Here is a 15,034-nt window from a genome sequence, read left to right as displayed (position 1 = left end):
GCAAGTAATTGTAATTCCTAGCTATTTAGTTTAATGAAAAGCCTTAAAATTTGTATGATTTATTGTGTTACCAACATGCTTCACACATATTATTGTTGAGAGTCAATCGCCACTTTCTGGCACCACGCAGATATCAGTTCGTTTTGATCTTCTGATGGCTTAACTAGACAGTAAACCACAGCATAATTTGCAAACAATTTTAGAAGCCTGCTCAGATTGTCTCGTAAATCATTCATACAGATTAGGAACAGCAGAGGGCCTATAACTCTTCCTTGCGGATCGCCAAATGTAGCTTCGGTGTCCCTAAATAACTTCCCGTCATATACTATGATCCATGACCTATATGGCAGGAAGCTACGAATCCAGTCGCTTAGCTGAGATTACAAGCCATGTGCCCGCAATTTGACTAGAAGCTGCCCGAGGGATGTGTGTTGGGCACTATGCTCTGCGTGTTGTCTATCAATGACCTGAGAAACAACGTCAGTAGTAACCTCAGATGATGTACTACCTGAAGAAAACTATACAAATATACACTGATCAAACTGATCATTATGACCACCGACCTACTATGGATAGCAACGTCACCTGGCGAGGAATGACTGCTCGTCACACACAGGTAGGATGCATGCAGTATCAGTGAGCGTGATGTCCGGGTGTAGATGTACGAGTATCTGAGTTTCGCAGAGGGAAGATTGGGATGCCCCAGAGGCTCAGCACGAGCATTTCGGAAACAGCACGACTTGTCGTGTGTTCGAGAAGTGCAGTGGTGAGTGTCTTCAACACGCGTCGAAACCAAGTTGAAAACACGACCAGACGTCGTGGGGTTGGGCGGCCACCCCTCATTACAGATGTCAGACGTTGCTGGCTGGGCAGACTGGTAAAACAGGACAGGCAATGAACTGTGGCTGAACTAACATCAGACTTTAATGATGGGCAGAGTACAAGTGTGTCTGAACACACAGTGCACCGAACATTCCTAATGATGGGCCTCCGCCGCCGCCGACCCATACATGTTCCAATGTTAACATCATGACAAACGAGTTCCTAGGTAACAGGACGCAGCATGTTATTCTCAATGGAGAGAAGTCTTCCGAAGTAAGAGTGATTTCAGGTGTGCCGCAGGGGAGTGTCGTAGGACCGTTGCTATTCACAATATACATAAATGACCTGGTGGATGACATCGGAAGTTCACTGAGGCTTTTTGCAGATGATGCTGTTGTGTATCGAGAGGTTGTAACAATGGAAAATTGTACTGAAATGCAGGAGGATCTGCAGCGAATTGACGCATGGTGCAGGAATGGCAATTGAATCTCAATGTAGACAAGTGTAATGTGCTGCGAATACACAGAAAGATAGATCCTTTATCATTTAGCTACAAAATAGCAGGTCAGCAACTAGAAGCAGTTAATACCATAAATTATCTGGGAGTACGCAATAGGAGTGATTTAAAATGGAATGATCATAGTATAATGTTGATCGTCGGTAAAGCAGATGCCAGACTGAGATTCATTGGAAGAATCCTAAGGAAATGCAATCTGAAAACAAAGGAAGTAGGTTACAGTACGCTTGCTCGCCCACTGCTTGAATACTGCTCAGCAGTGTGGGATCCGTACCAGATGGGGTTGATAGAAGAGATAGAGAAGATCCAACGGAGAGCAGCGCGCTTCGTTACAGGATCATTTAGTAATCGCGAAAGCGTTACGGAGATGATAGATAAACTCCAGTGGAAGACTCTGCAGGAGAGACGCTCAGTAGCTCGGTACGGGCTTTTGTCAAAGTTTCGAGAACATACCTTCACCGAAGAGTCAAGCAGTATATTGCTCCCTCCTACGTATATCTCGCGAAGATACCATGAGGATAAAATCAGAGAGATTAGAGCCCACACAGAGGCATACCGACAATCCTTCTTTCCACGAACAATACGAGACTGGAATAGAAGGGAGAACCGATAGAGGTACTGAAGGTACCCTCCGCCACACACCGTCAGGTGGCTTGCGGAGTATGGATGTAGATGTAGATGTAGATGTAGACATCGGCAACTACGACCTAAACTGGTACGAGACCGTCGCTACTGGAAGTTGGCGCAGAGGCAGAGCGTTGCATGGTCCGATGAATCCTGATACCTTCATCGTCATGGCGATGGAAGGGCGCGAATCTGTCATCTTCCAGGAGTACAGCACCTTGACACCTGTTCTGTGGGACAGAGAACGTGCTGGCGGCGGCTCCATTATGCTCTAGGGGTCATTCACGGGTATCCGTGTGTCTGGTGGAGCTCGTGCAAGGCACCACGACGGCCAGGGAGTACTGTACACGCCTTCGTGACGGTTATGCTTCCCGATGGCAGTGGCCGTGTTCAACAAGATAAAGCACCGTGTCACAAGTTCAGTAGTGTGGTGGAGTGGAACTAGAAACACAGTGACGAGTTCCAGTTGATAAGCTGGCCCCCCAACTTGCCATATCTGAATCCAATCGAATACCTCTGGGATTGGATATGGCCTCACAACACATTCCCCTGTCTCGGGAACGTACGGGAATTAGTTGACTTGTGTGTGCAGATGTGATACCAACGCCCCACTAGCACTCCGTCATCAGGCCACTTGTGGCCCACCGGGACCATCCGACCGCCGTATCATCCTCAGCTGAGGATATGGATAGGAGGGGCGTGTGGTCAGCACTCTGCTCTCCCTGTCGTTATGATGGTTTTCTTTGACCGGAGCCGCTACTATTCGGTCGAGTAGCTCATCAATTGGCATCACGAGGCTGAGTGCACCCCGAAAAATGGCAACAGCGCATGGCGGCCTGGATGGTCACCAATCCAAGTGCTGGCCACGCCCGACAGCGCTTAACTTCGGTGATCTGACGGGAACCGGTGTATCCACTGCGGCAAGGCCGTTGCCAACCCCCCACTACCAAGGCCTCATTCCTTGCATGCCACGACGAGTCGCCTCTGTTATCATGCCAAAGGTGGACGTACGGATTATTAGTTGGTTGGTCATAATATTCTTGCGGATCAGTGTACAATACATTTCGCTGACATCTCAAGGATGTGCAAAGACTGATCAGCTGCTTTAAATTTTCAGTAACGTAAAAAAAGAGGTAACCTCGCGATCAGACACTGAAAGCTACGCGATGGTCGACCGACAGGGGTCGCCGTTTCATCCACACTAATTCCTCATCGCATGCAATACACAGGGCAGTCTCAGACGTTGGCGACATTCTGACTTCGGAACCGCTAGTAATAGGCTGAGGTGTTCCTCAGTCGGTCTCACGAGGTTGTACGCACTCCAGACCAGTCCTCCCAACAAGGAAAACTACCTGGCAGTACCAGCAATCAAACCTTGGTCTCCCGCATCAGAGTTTGTGGTCCACTTCGATACGGTGGCGGACTCGTAAAATTGTACACGTCGCAACGCACAGAAAGGTTTTATCTTACACCTACAATATCGGTGAGTTACCTTCACAGTCAGTCAACCCATACAAGTACCTGGATGGGGAAGTTTGTAGTCGAAGAATAAGCATGTGGGCAACATAGAGCCATTGGTAGAATACTGTGGAAGAGCAAGCCGGCTTACAAAACAAAATGATAAATGCTGGGAAGTCTTTTTTGAGGGTATTTGTGTGTAGTGTAGCCCCGTACCACAGGGAAACGTGGGTGATAAAGAGCTGAGACAACAAGAGAATGTAATATTTTGGTGCTATAAAATAATCCTGATGATTAGGTGGGTAGATCGCGTAAATAATTGAATTGGGAAAAAATTTATGACACAACTTGACTAAAAAAAGGAATTGGTTGAGGGGAGGCACCTCAAGGCTTCATATAGGGAACGAGGGAAATGTGGGTGGTAAAAATATAAGAGGGAGGCCAAAGGTAAAATACTGTTAAATGGAATTGATGTAGGTTTCAGTAGTTATTCGGAGGTGAAGAGACTTCCACAGGATAGAACACCGTGGAGAGCTACGTCAGACTTGTCTTTGGACTGAAAATCACAACATATGCGAACCAACAAGGACACTGGACTGTCTATTATTGATAGTGCAACTGTCTGTTTTAACAACCGATTGGCCATAAGGTTGTTTTTTTTCTTTCAGTCAGTTTTATTCCAGTGGAATGAAACAACCTAAACATAGTAGTGTCGGCGGCTATGCGCGCGATATGAATGTGTTCAATAATCTTCCGCGCGTAAGTGGTTCCCCTTAATGTGAGCAACCGACTGTCAAAAGCCTCTGGCCATTGCGGCAGTTATATGTATGATTCCCCTCGTTCTTCGGGTTTGAGTGATTTCATTTACAAACTTTATCAACCTTTTCGCTTATACGTGAGCCATGACCAGGGTTGCAAACAATTTTTTAGAGGCAAGTAACGTAACTTATTCAAGGAGAGGTGAGAAACTGATGCTACGTTATACGCACGTGTTTAAATAAATGAAGAAATAGATTTTTATTTAAATTTATTGAATCTCTGTCTCTCTTTTGCCCCTGGTTTGTACCCATCATCAATAATTCTGTTACTGTAAACGATGAGGAGACGTGACCAGAAAGCATACAACACATAATTTTTTTTAATTGTTTGGTTACAATTAGTTATGATTTAAGTATATACTGTTACTTGCCTAAGGTTTTTTTCCAAGAAATATTTGCGACCACTGGTAAAGTTTCTTTGAATTTCTTTAATTAAAACAATGTGTTCGACAAGGAATGTTCAATATTCAGTTAAGGGAGAGGAAGGATCACTCAAAGCAAAGAAGTTTAGTAAAATGAGCTCTAAAATGCATACCTTAAGAGCTACGAGCATTTTTTCATCTTATATTTTTTTAGTTGCTTCCCATCTTTTGGTTGGCGGCTGTACGGACCAAAACAAAGACATTGGTATTAAAAACCTGCTCCAGCATGCTTACTTTAAGAGCTTTGAGCATTAGTTCAGTAGAAGAGATACGTTTCAGAGTAGCGAAAATTAACATGTGCTCATATCTGTGAAGGTATGCCCACTTCAGCACTTGTTTAACAGAGATTTTCCTTCTGGTTTGATCCATACTGCCACCGCTCAAACTGCAGAAAGCAAAGGGCTCTTAAAGTATGCATCTTAGAGCACCTGTTTACTAGACTTTTTGCGTTCAAATGATTGTTCCTGTCACATCCCTGAATACATTGCTCGGGACATACCTTGAATAGCTTCATAATATAAACATCCTTGCCGATACTGATATACACTACTGGCCATTAAAATTGCTACACCAAGAAGAAATGCAGATGATAAACGGGTATTCAGTGAACAAATATATTATACTAGAACCGACATGTGATTACATTTTCACGGAATTAAGGTGCATAGATCCTGAGAAATCAGTACCCAGAACAACCACCTCTGGCCGTTATAACGGCCTTGATACACCTGGGCATTGCGTCAAACAGATCTTGGATGGCGTGTACAGGTAAGCTGCCCATGCAGCTTCAACACGATACCACATTTCATCAAGAGTAGTGATTCGCGTATTGTGACGAACCAGTTGCTCGGCCACCATTCACCAGACGTTTTCAATTGGTGAGAAATCTGGAGAATGTGCTGGCCAGGGCAGCAGCCGAACATTTTCTGTATCCAGAAAGGCCCGTACAGAACCTGCAACATGCGGTCGTGCATTATCCTGCTGAAATGTAGCGTGTCGCAGGGATCGAATGAAGAGTAGAGCCACGGGTCCTAACACATCTGAAATGTAACGTCCACTGTTCAAAGTGCCGTCAATGCGAACAAGAGGTAACCAATGGCACCCCATACCATTACGCCGGATGATACTCCAGTATGGCGATGACGAATACACGCTTCCAATGTGCGTTCACCGCGATGTCATCTCGACTGCTAGTGATACGAGGCCGTTGGGATGCAGCACGGCGTTCCGTATTACCCTCCTGAACCCACCGATTCCATAGTCTGCTAACAGTCATTGGTTCTCGAACAACGCGAGGAACAATGTCGCGATATGATAAACCGCAATCGCGGTAGGCTACAATCCAACCCTTTATCAAAGTCGGAAACGTGATGGTGCGCGTTTCTCCTCCTTACACGAGGCATCACAACAACGTTTCACCAGGCAACGCCGATCAACTGCTGTTTGTATATGAGAAATCGGTTGGAAACTTTCCTCATGTCAGCACGTTGTAGGTGTCGCCACAGGCGCCAACCTTGTGTGAATGCTCTGAAAAGCTAATCATTTGCATATCACAGCATCTTCTTCCTGTCGGTTGAATTTCGCGTCTGTAGCACGTCATCTTCGCGGTGTAGCAATTTTAAAGGCCAGTAGTGTATGACTGTATTCACTTGAGGATCAATTTTTATCCAACCTTATGATTCCTTCCATTCCGACGCCACTTGAGCTTTTCGGCATTGTGATCGAGGCGCAAAGCTTACAAAAAAAAAACAAAAAAAAAAAAGCGAAAAACTGAACTAAAAACTACTTATTGGCACTCAGTAAAAAAGTATGTACTGCAACGGCAGTAATAATGACGGCTGGCGATAACAGAGTGCAGACAACAATAAAGATTTAACATTGCCAAAACCATCGCATGTCTCCGCTCAGAAATGAAATCGCCGCGCTGCGTCGACTGTACTCATTCGGCTGCTCCCATAGACAGGTTTCACTCAAAAGAATGCAGGAACTGCTGGAATCAATCGCAACACTGCAATCAGATGATTCGATTGTTGCCCAAGAAGAATCGATTTTTGTCCTATAACTGTCTGAACTGATTGTTCTGATTTGGTTGCTCCCGTCACTACTGTCCGCGTAGCCGTTTTTGGGACTGCTATATCGGAGATCTACGAGAAAGGGTGCGGCAACCCGTCGGGCACCTCGGACACGCGGGCAGCCTACGCGGCCCCTGCACAGCTCTGCTCCGCGGTACCTGCAGCGCTGGCAGAGGCCGCCACTTCCGAGGGATCTATTCGCGTCCGCATAACACGTGACAAAGAAGTAGCATCACGAACATTCCGCCACTGGCAGCTGCAAAGACGGACAACACGTTCCATCCAGTTCTTCCCGGCTTCGAGAGCCTCCCCTGGTCTCGGGCGGGTGGTACTGACCTCACCGTCCCATAACACCCTCGTCATACGGACTGACGTCGCTGAACTCGGCTTTCATCGTTGCTTCCCCTTTAACTTAAAACCTCGAGATATCTCGTTTTTATTATTTTGATTGGAACTTAAAATTCCAAGTGCCTTAAGGAAATAAATTCGAAAATAATAATAATTACCTGGTCGGCTGCTTGAGATAGTCTCGTACAACATTTTTAGCCTGGCTGTAGCGTTGTGGTTGAGGTGGTTGCCACTAGATTTCGTCTATCCCGTTAGAACAATTACACATGACTGTGTTTAAACTGACACACAATATTTCTAGCGCAACGCAATCTGACTTTCAAAAATCCCTACAAAAGAATGGCCCTGACTAACATTAACCTATACCTTTCACAAATCACTTACCTCACAAAAATCTTCATTACTCGAACTACTGCAATACAGCGAGCGCCACTACTGCCAGCTAAATAAAAGATTCAAACTACTGAAGGCACTAAGTACTGATAGGCATAGTTAGCAAATGAAAGATTATAATAGAGAATAAACAATGTATTTACCTTAATAGTGTTGAAAAATCATAATGTATATAGCAGTTCATGATATCCAGTATTACAAATTTCAAAACTCCGCCATCTCTCTCCCCACATCCACCACTGCTGGCGGCTCACCTCCAACTGCGCAACGCTATGCGCTGTTCACATCCAGCTGCCCTACACTACAATGGCAGACAACAATGCAAACTAGCCACAGACTGCACACAGCACAGCCAGTGATTTTCATACAGAGCGCTACATAACGTTGCCAGTATAAAAACCTAAACAGCCTACTTACAAACTTTGGAGACTCGACAACAAAGTGCGCGCTTTCACACTCTCTCCTGTGTTGTTGCTTAGGCAGGGCTTTCGAAAAACGGATAGCTGTAGTGTTCCCAAGTTTTCCATCAGCGGCTCATAAAATGAAGAAGAATGTGATGTTACTTCATTAGAAACTGAAACTGACGACATTTCGTCAGCTGACCGAAAAGCGCTCGCCAGCGGTACGAGATAAATACATCCACTGCGTTCCATCTAGCTCCTCCAAGATTTCTATTCGCAGGAACCATTGTGAAATAGCTGGTTAGGCTTCATAGCTACACACAAAACTAAAAAATGACTTCAAGTTTCGGGATATCTTCGTCAAACACATGAGATGCATTCGCAGTTGCGAATATGGATAACCATCAGTTATACTAACGAAATGATGACAGTGAAAATTTGTGCCGTGCTGGGACTCGAACTCGGATTTCCACCTTATTCGCCTTACAGTTTGGCCATCCGAGCGCACTTCTCGGCAAGACCTAAACTTCCATATAGCGTCAACCAAGTGTCCACGACCTGTACTCATACATCCATTATGTATATTCCCATGCGATATGCAGTGACTGTTATTCAGTAGTATGATGCAATATTCCTTCGGACATACATGCGTATCTGAACGTGCACTACAGCCTGATGCATGTCTGAAGGAACATTCCCTCGTGTTTCTGAACAACACAGGCGCTGCAGTAGCGTATTGATCCGCCGACATCGGCGAGCGACTTTCAAGTAAATTGTCTCTCCTGTACGGGAATACACTTAATGGATGTACGAGTACAAGTTGTGGACACATGGTTGACGAAATATGGGAGTCTGGGTCTGGTCTTGAAGCCTGCATGGATGGCCAAATTGTAAGGAGACCGGCCGCGATAAGCGTGAAATCTGGTTTCGAGCTACAGTCCCGCACAAATTTTCATTGGTTTCTGATGGTAGTCCACATTCGCAACTGCGAATGCATCTCATGTATGTCTTAAAGGCTGTAGTCACCGCAGTGTCGGTTCCTTTGGACATGTATGCATGTCCGAAGGAACTTTGCACCGTAATTCGGAATGACACAGGCACTGCAATATCGTAGCTCTGTCCAAATCTAGGGTACCAGTATAATCGGGACTTTATTATTGGCGATCTTCAAAATTTTGTTACTAATTACTTTGAGCTTTAAAAGCTGTCTTTGTGTCTGTATATGTAATGCCATTCGCTAAAGGATGGTTAAGGATAGACTTCTCTGTCTGCCTATGTTGGATCGAATTGAGCTATTTCCCTGCAAGTTTATTTTGTTACGAAAATCCTGGTGGTGCTACTACGTACTAGAAACAGTCAGACGACTTTCAGAGAACAGCTCTGCCAAGCCTCTGTACCAGTACCTGGTGCAATGGTATCGAACCTGGGCATAATTACCCCCTGAACGTAAAACGAAATTTTCTGAGGAGTAAAAACTAAACGATTCGTTCTGTTTCAGTCACGAAACTAATTTATTTTCAAAACATAATTACTATTACTATAATTTTATAAGACTGTAAAAGTTACCAATAATTACGTTTTCTCAAACAGTAGCATCAATTCTGTGGAGGTTACAGGTACCTCACGCAGTCTGCCCACTACTCACATACGCTGTGGTTTGTCCCGTACATCGCTAATGATAAAAGTGAGAGATATACGTTGTCGTTGTTGTGATCTTCAGTCCTGAGACTGGTTTGATGCAGCTCTCCATGCTACTCTATCCTGTGCAAGCTTCGTCATCTCCCAGTACCTACATCCTTCTGAATCTGTTTAGTTTATTCATCTCTTGGTCTCCCTCTACGATTTCTACCCTCCACGCTGCCCTCCAATTCTAAATTGGTGATCCCTTGATGCCTCAGAATATGACCTATCAACCGATCCCTTCTTCTAGTCAAGTTGTGCCACAAATTTCTCTTCTCTCCAATTCTATTCAATACCTCCTCATTAGTTATGTGATCTACCCATCAAATCTTCAGCATTCTTCTGTAGCACCACATTTCGAAAGCTTCTATTCTCGTCTTGTCTAAACTATTTATCATCCACGTTTCACTTCCATACATGGCTACACTCCATATAAATACTTTCAGAAACGACTTCCCGACACTTAAATTTACACTAGATGTTAACAAATTTCTCTTCATCAGAAACGCTTTCCTTGCCATTGCCAGTCTACATTTTACATCCTCTCCACTTCGAACATCATCAGTTATTTTGCTCCCCATATAGCAAAACTCATTTACTACTTTAAGCGTCTCATTTCCTAATCTAATTCCCTCAGCATCGCCCGATTTAATTCGACCACATTCCATTATCCTCGTTTTCTTTTGTTGATGTTCATCTTATATCCTCCTTTCAAGACACTGTTCATTCCGTTCAGCTGCTCTTCCAGGTCCTTTACTGTCTCTGACAGAATTACAATATCATCGGCGAACCTCAAAGTTTTTATTCCTTCTCCATGGATTTTAATTCCTATTCCAAATTTTTCTTTTGTATTCTTTACTGCTTGCTCAATATACAGATTGAATAACATCGGGGATAGGCTACAACCCTGTCTCACTTCATTCCCAACCACTGCTTCCCTTTCATGCCCGTCGACTCTTATATCTGCCATCTGGTTTCTGTACAAATTGTAAATAGCCTTTCACTCTTTGTATTTTACCCCTGCCACCTTCAGAATTTGAAAGAGAGTATCCCAGTCAACATTGTGAAAAGCTTTCTCTAAGTCTACGAATTCTAGAAACGTAGGTTTGCCTTTCCTTAATCTATTTTCTAAGATAAGTCGTAGGGTCAGTATTGCCTCACGTGTTCCAACATTTCTACGGAATCCAAACTGATCTTCCTCGGGTCGGCTTCTACCAGTTTTTCCATTCGTCTGTAAAGAATTCGTGTTAGTATTTTGCAGCCATGGCTTATTAAACTGATAGTTCGGTAATTTTCACATCTCGACCTCCGCTATCGGGTGGAGAAATGTAGGGTCCCCCTGAATAGGTCAGGCGTGCACCACACGCCGGAAGCGGCTACAGGGGTGGCGGAGTACGTGTGGAGTGCACATGGGGGTTTTTTAGGTTAGAGAATTCCGTCCCTAGGCCCGACAAGACGCTCCTGAGACGCGGCAAGGTAGGAGTAGGCAAAATGCAACAGGGAATAACAATATTAATGTGCTAATAGTAAACTGCAGGAGCGTCTATAGAAAGGTCCCAGAACTGCTCTCATTAATAAACGGGCACAACGCCCATATAGTACTAGGGACAGAAAGTTGGCTGAAACCAGACGTAAACAGTAATGAAATCCTAAACTCAGATTGGAATGTATACCGCAGAGACAGGCTGGACAGTGAAGGGGGAGGCATGTTTATAGCGATACGAAGTGCAACAGTATCGAAGGAAATTGACGGAGATCCGAAATGTGAAATGATTTGGGTGAAGGTCACGGTTAAAGCAGGCTCAGACATGGTAATTGGATGTCTCTATGGGCCCCCTGGCTCAGCAGTTGTTGTGGCTGAGCACCTGAAGGATAATTTGGAAAATATTTCGAGTAGATTTCCCCACCATGTTATAGTTCTGGGTGCAGATTTTATTTTGCCGGATATAGACTGGGAGACTCAAACGTTCATAACGGGTGGCAGGGACAAAGAATCCAGTGAAATTTTTTTGAGTGCTTTATCTGAAAACTACCTTGAGCAGTTAAACAGAAAACCGACTCGTGGCGATAACATATTAGACCTTCTGGTGACAAACAGACCCGAAATATTTGAAACAGTTAACGCAGAACAGGGAATCAGCGATCATAAAGCGGTTACTACTTCTATGATTACAGCCGTAAATAGAAATATTACAAAAGGTAGGAAGATTTTTCTGTTTAGCAAAAGTGACAAAAAGCAGATTACAGAGTACCTGACGGCTCAACACAAAAGTTTTGTCGCAAGTACAGATAGTGTTGAGGATCAGTGGACAAAGTTCAGAACCATCGTACAATATGCGTTAGATGAGTATGTGCCAAGCAAGATCGTAAGAGATGGAAAACAACCACCGTGGTACAACAACCGAGTTACAAAACTGCTGCGGAAGCAAAGGGAACTTCACAGCAAACATAAACGTAGCCAAAGCCTCGCAGACAAACAAAAATTACGCGAAGCGAAATGTAGTGAGAGGAGGGCTATGCGAGAGGCGTTCAATGAATTCGAAAGTAAAGTTCTATGTTCTGACTTGGAAGAAAATCCTAAGAAATTTTGGTCTTATGTCAAAGCAGTAGGTGGATTAAAATAAAATGTCCAGACACTGTGACGAAAATGGTACTGAAACAGAGGATGACAGACTAAAGGCCGAAATACTAAATGTCTTTTTCCAAAGCTGTTTCACAGAGGAAGACTGCACTGTAGTTCCTTCTCTAGATTGTCGCACAGATAACAAAATGGTAGATATCGAAATAGACGACAGATGGATAGACAAACAATTAAAATCGCTCAAAAGAGGAAAGGCCACTGGACCTGATGGGATACCAGTTCGATTTTACACAGACTACGCGAAGGAACTTGCCCCCCTTCTTGCAGCGGTGTACCGTAGGTCTCTAGAACAGCTTAGCGTTCCAAAGGATTGGAAAATGGCACAGGTCATCCCCGTTTTCAAGAAGGGACGTCGAACAGATGTGCAGAACTATAGACATATATCTCTAACGTCGATCAGTTGTAGAATTTTGGAACACGTATTATGTTCGAGTATAATGACTTTTCTGGAGACTAGAAATCTACTGTGTAGGAATCAGCATGGGTTTCGAAAAAGACGGTCGTGTGAAACCCAGCTCGCGCTATTCGTCCACGAGACTCAAAGGGCCTTAGACACGGGTTCACAGGTAGATACCGTGTTTCTTGACTTCCGCAAGACGTTCAATACAGTTCCCCACAGTCGTTTATTGGAGAAAGTAAGAGCATATGGACTATCAGACCAATTGTGTGATTGGATTGAAGAGTTCCTAGATAACAGAACGCAGCATGTCACTCTCAATGGAGAGAAGTCTTCCGAAGTAAGAGTGATTTCAGGTGTGCCGCAGGGGAGTGTCGTAGGACTGTTGCTATTCACAATATACATAAATAACCTTGTGGATGACATCGGAAGTTCACTGAGGCTTTTTGCAGATGATGCTGTGGTGTATCGAGAGGTTGTAACAATGGAAAATTGTACTGAAATGCAGGAGGACCTGCAGCGAATTGACGCATGCTGCAGGAATGGCAATTCAATCTCAATAGAGACAAGTGTAATGTGTTGCGAATACATAGAAAGATAGATCCCTTATCATTTAGCTAGAAAATAGCAGGTCAGCAACTGGAAGCAGTTAATTCCATAAATTATTTGGGAGTACGCTTTAGGTGTGATTTAAAATGGAATGATCATATAAAGTTGATCGTCGGTAAAGCAGATGCCAGACTGAGATTCATTGGAAGAATCCTAAGGAAATGCAAACTGAAAAAATAGGAAGTAGGTTACAGTACGCTTGTTCGCCCACTGCTTGAATACTGCTCAGCAGTGTGGGATCCGTAGCAGATAGGGTTGATAGAAGAGATAGAGAAGATCCAACGGAGAGCAGCGCGCTTCGTCACAGGATCATTTAGTAATCGCGAAAGCGTTACGGAGGTGATAGATAAACTCCAGTTTAAGACTGTGCAGGAGAGACAATCAGTAGCTCGGTACGGGCTTTTGTTAAGGTTTCGAGAACATACTTTCACCGAAGAGTCAAGCAGTATATTGCTCCGTCCTACGTATATCTCGCGAAGAGACCATGAGGATAAAATCAGAGAGATTAGAGCCCACACAGAAGCATACTAACAATCCTTCTTTCCACGAACAATACGAGACTGGAATAGAAGGGAGAACCGATAGAGGTACTCAGGGTACCCTCCGCCACACACCGTCAGGTGGCTTGCGGAGTATGGATGTAGATGTAGATGTAGATGTCAACACCTGATTTCTTTGGGATAGAAATTATTATATTCTTCTTGAAGTCTGATGGTATTTCGCCTGTCTCATACATCTTGCTTACTAGATGGTAGAGTTTTGTTAGGCCTGGCTTTCCCAAGGCTATCAGTAGTGCTAAAGGAATGTTGTCTACTCCCTGGGCCTTGTTTCGACTTAGGTCTTTCAGTGCTCTGTCAAACTCTTCACGCAGTATTATATCTCCCATTTCATCTTCAGCTATATTCTCTTCCATTTCTATAATATTGTCCTCAAGAACATTGCCCTTGCACAGACCCTCTATATACTCCTTCCACCTTTCTGCTTTCCCTTCTTTGGTTATAACAGTGTTTCCACCTGAGCTCTTGATATAACAAATGCTAAATATCTCAAGAAAATGTCTTCTCCAAGTTATATACGGTATCTGCCGTAGTACAGAAATTACTTTATTAGTTGGTTGGTTGATTTGGGGAAAGGGACGAAACAGCGAGGTCATCGTTTTCATCGGATAAGGTAAGGAAAGGAAACGAAGTCGGCCGTGCCCTTTCAAAGGAACCATTTGCGTGAAGTGATTTAGGGAAATCTAGGTAATACTAAATCATGATGGCCGGAGGCGGGTTTCAACCCTCGTCCTCCCGAATGAGAGTCTAATGTGCTAACCACTGCGGCACCTCGCTCTGTAAATTGCTTCATTAAGCGCTAGCGAAACAGATAACTAAATTAATCGACAGCACGACGCAGCAGTAACTACATATGGGTTACAATACCGCTGTACAAAGTATTGTTATTATTATTATTAGTGGCTGTGTTCAGACATAAAGCATTAACACTTTGAAGTCTTGCAATATCTGCCAGTTCAGAAGTAAGGAGTGCAGCAATCAAGTGATTTACGAACAGTAAGAGACAGCAAAGGATTTGGAAGAGCAGTTGAACGGAGTGGACAGTGTCTTAAAGGAGGATATAAGATGAACATCAACAAAAGAAAACGAGGATAAGGGAATGTAGTCGAATTAAGTCGGGTGATGCTGAGGGAATTATATTAGAAAATGAAACACTTAAAGTAGCAAAGGAGATTTGCTATTTGGGGAGCAAAATAACTGATGATGGTCGAAATAGGGAGGATATAAAATGTAGACTGGCAATGGCAAGGAAAGCGTTTCTGAAGAAGAGAAGTT

At 43.9% G+C, this 15,034-nt stretch overlaps 1 protein-coding gene and 1 pseudogene across 1 annotated transcript in view; one reads left to right on the top strand and one right to left on the bottom strand.

The window, feature by feature from the left end:
• LOC126177126 (uncharacterized) overlaps positions 1-15,034 on the top strand; it is a 225,063-nt gene that overhangs the window by 185,744 nt on the left and 24,285 nt on the right. The window lies entirely within an intron of this gene.
• On the bottom strand, positions 2,780-2,897 carry LOC126177395 (5S ribosomal RNA; annotated as a pseudogene).

Source organism: Schistocerca cancellata, chromosome 3 (genome assembly GCF_023864275.1).
Source record: "Schistocerca cancellata isolate TAMUIC-IGC-003103 chromosome 3, iqSchCanc2.1, whole genome shotgun sequence".
Taxonomy (NCBI): domain Eukaryota; kingdom Metazoa; phylum Arthropoda; class Insecta; order Orthoptera; family Acrididae; genus Schistocerca; species Schistocerca cancellata.
This window is presented reverse-complemented; position numbering and strand designations above follow the sequence as displayed.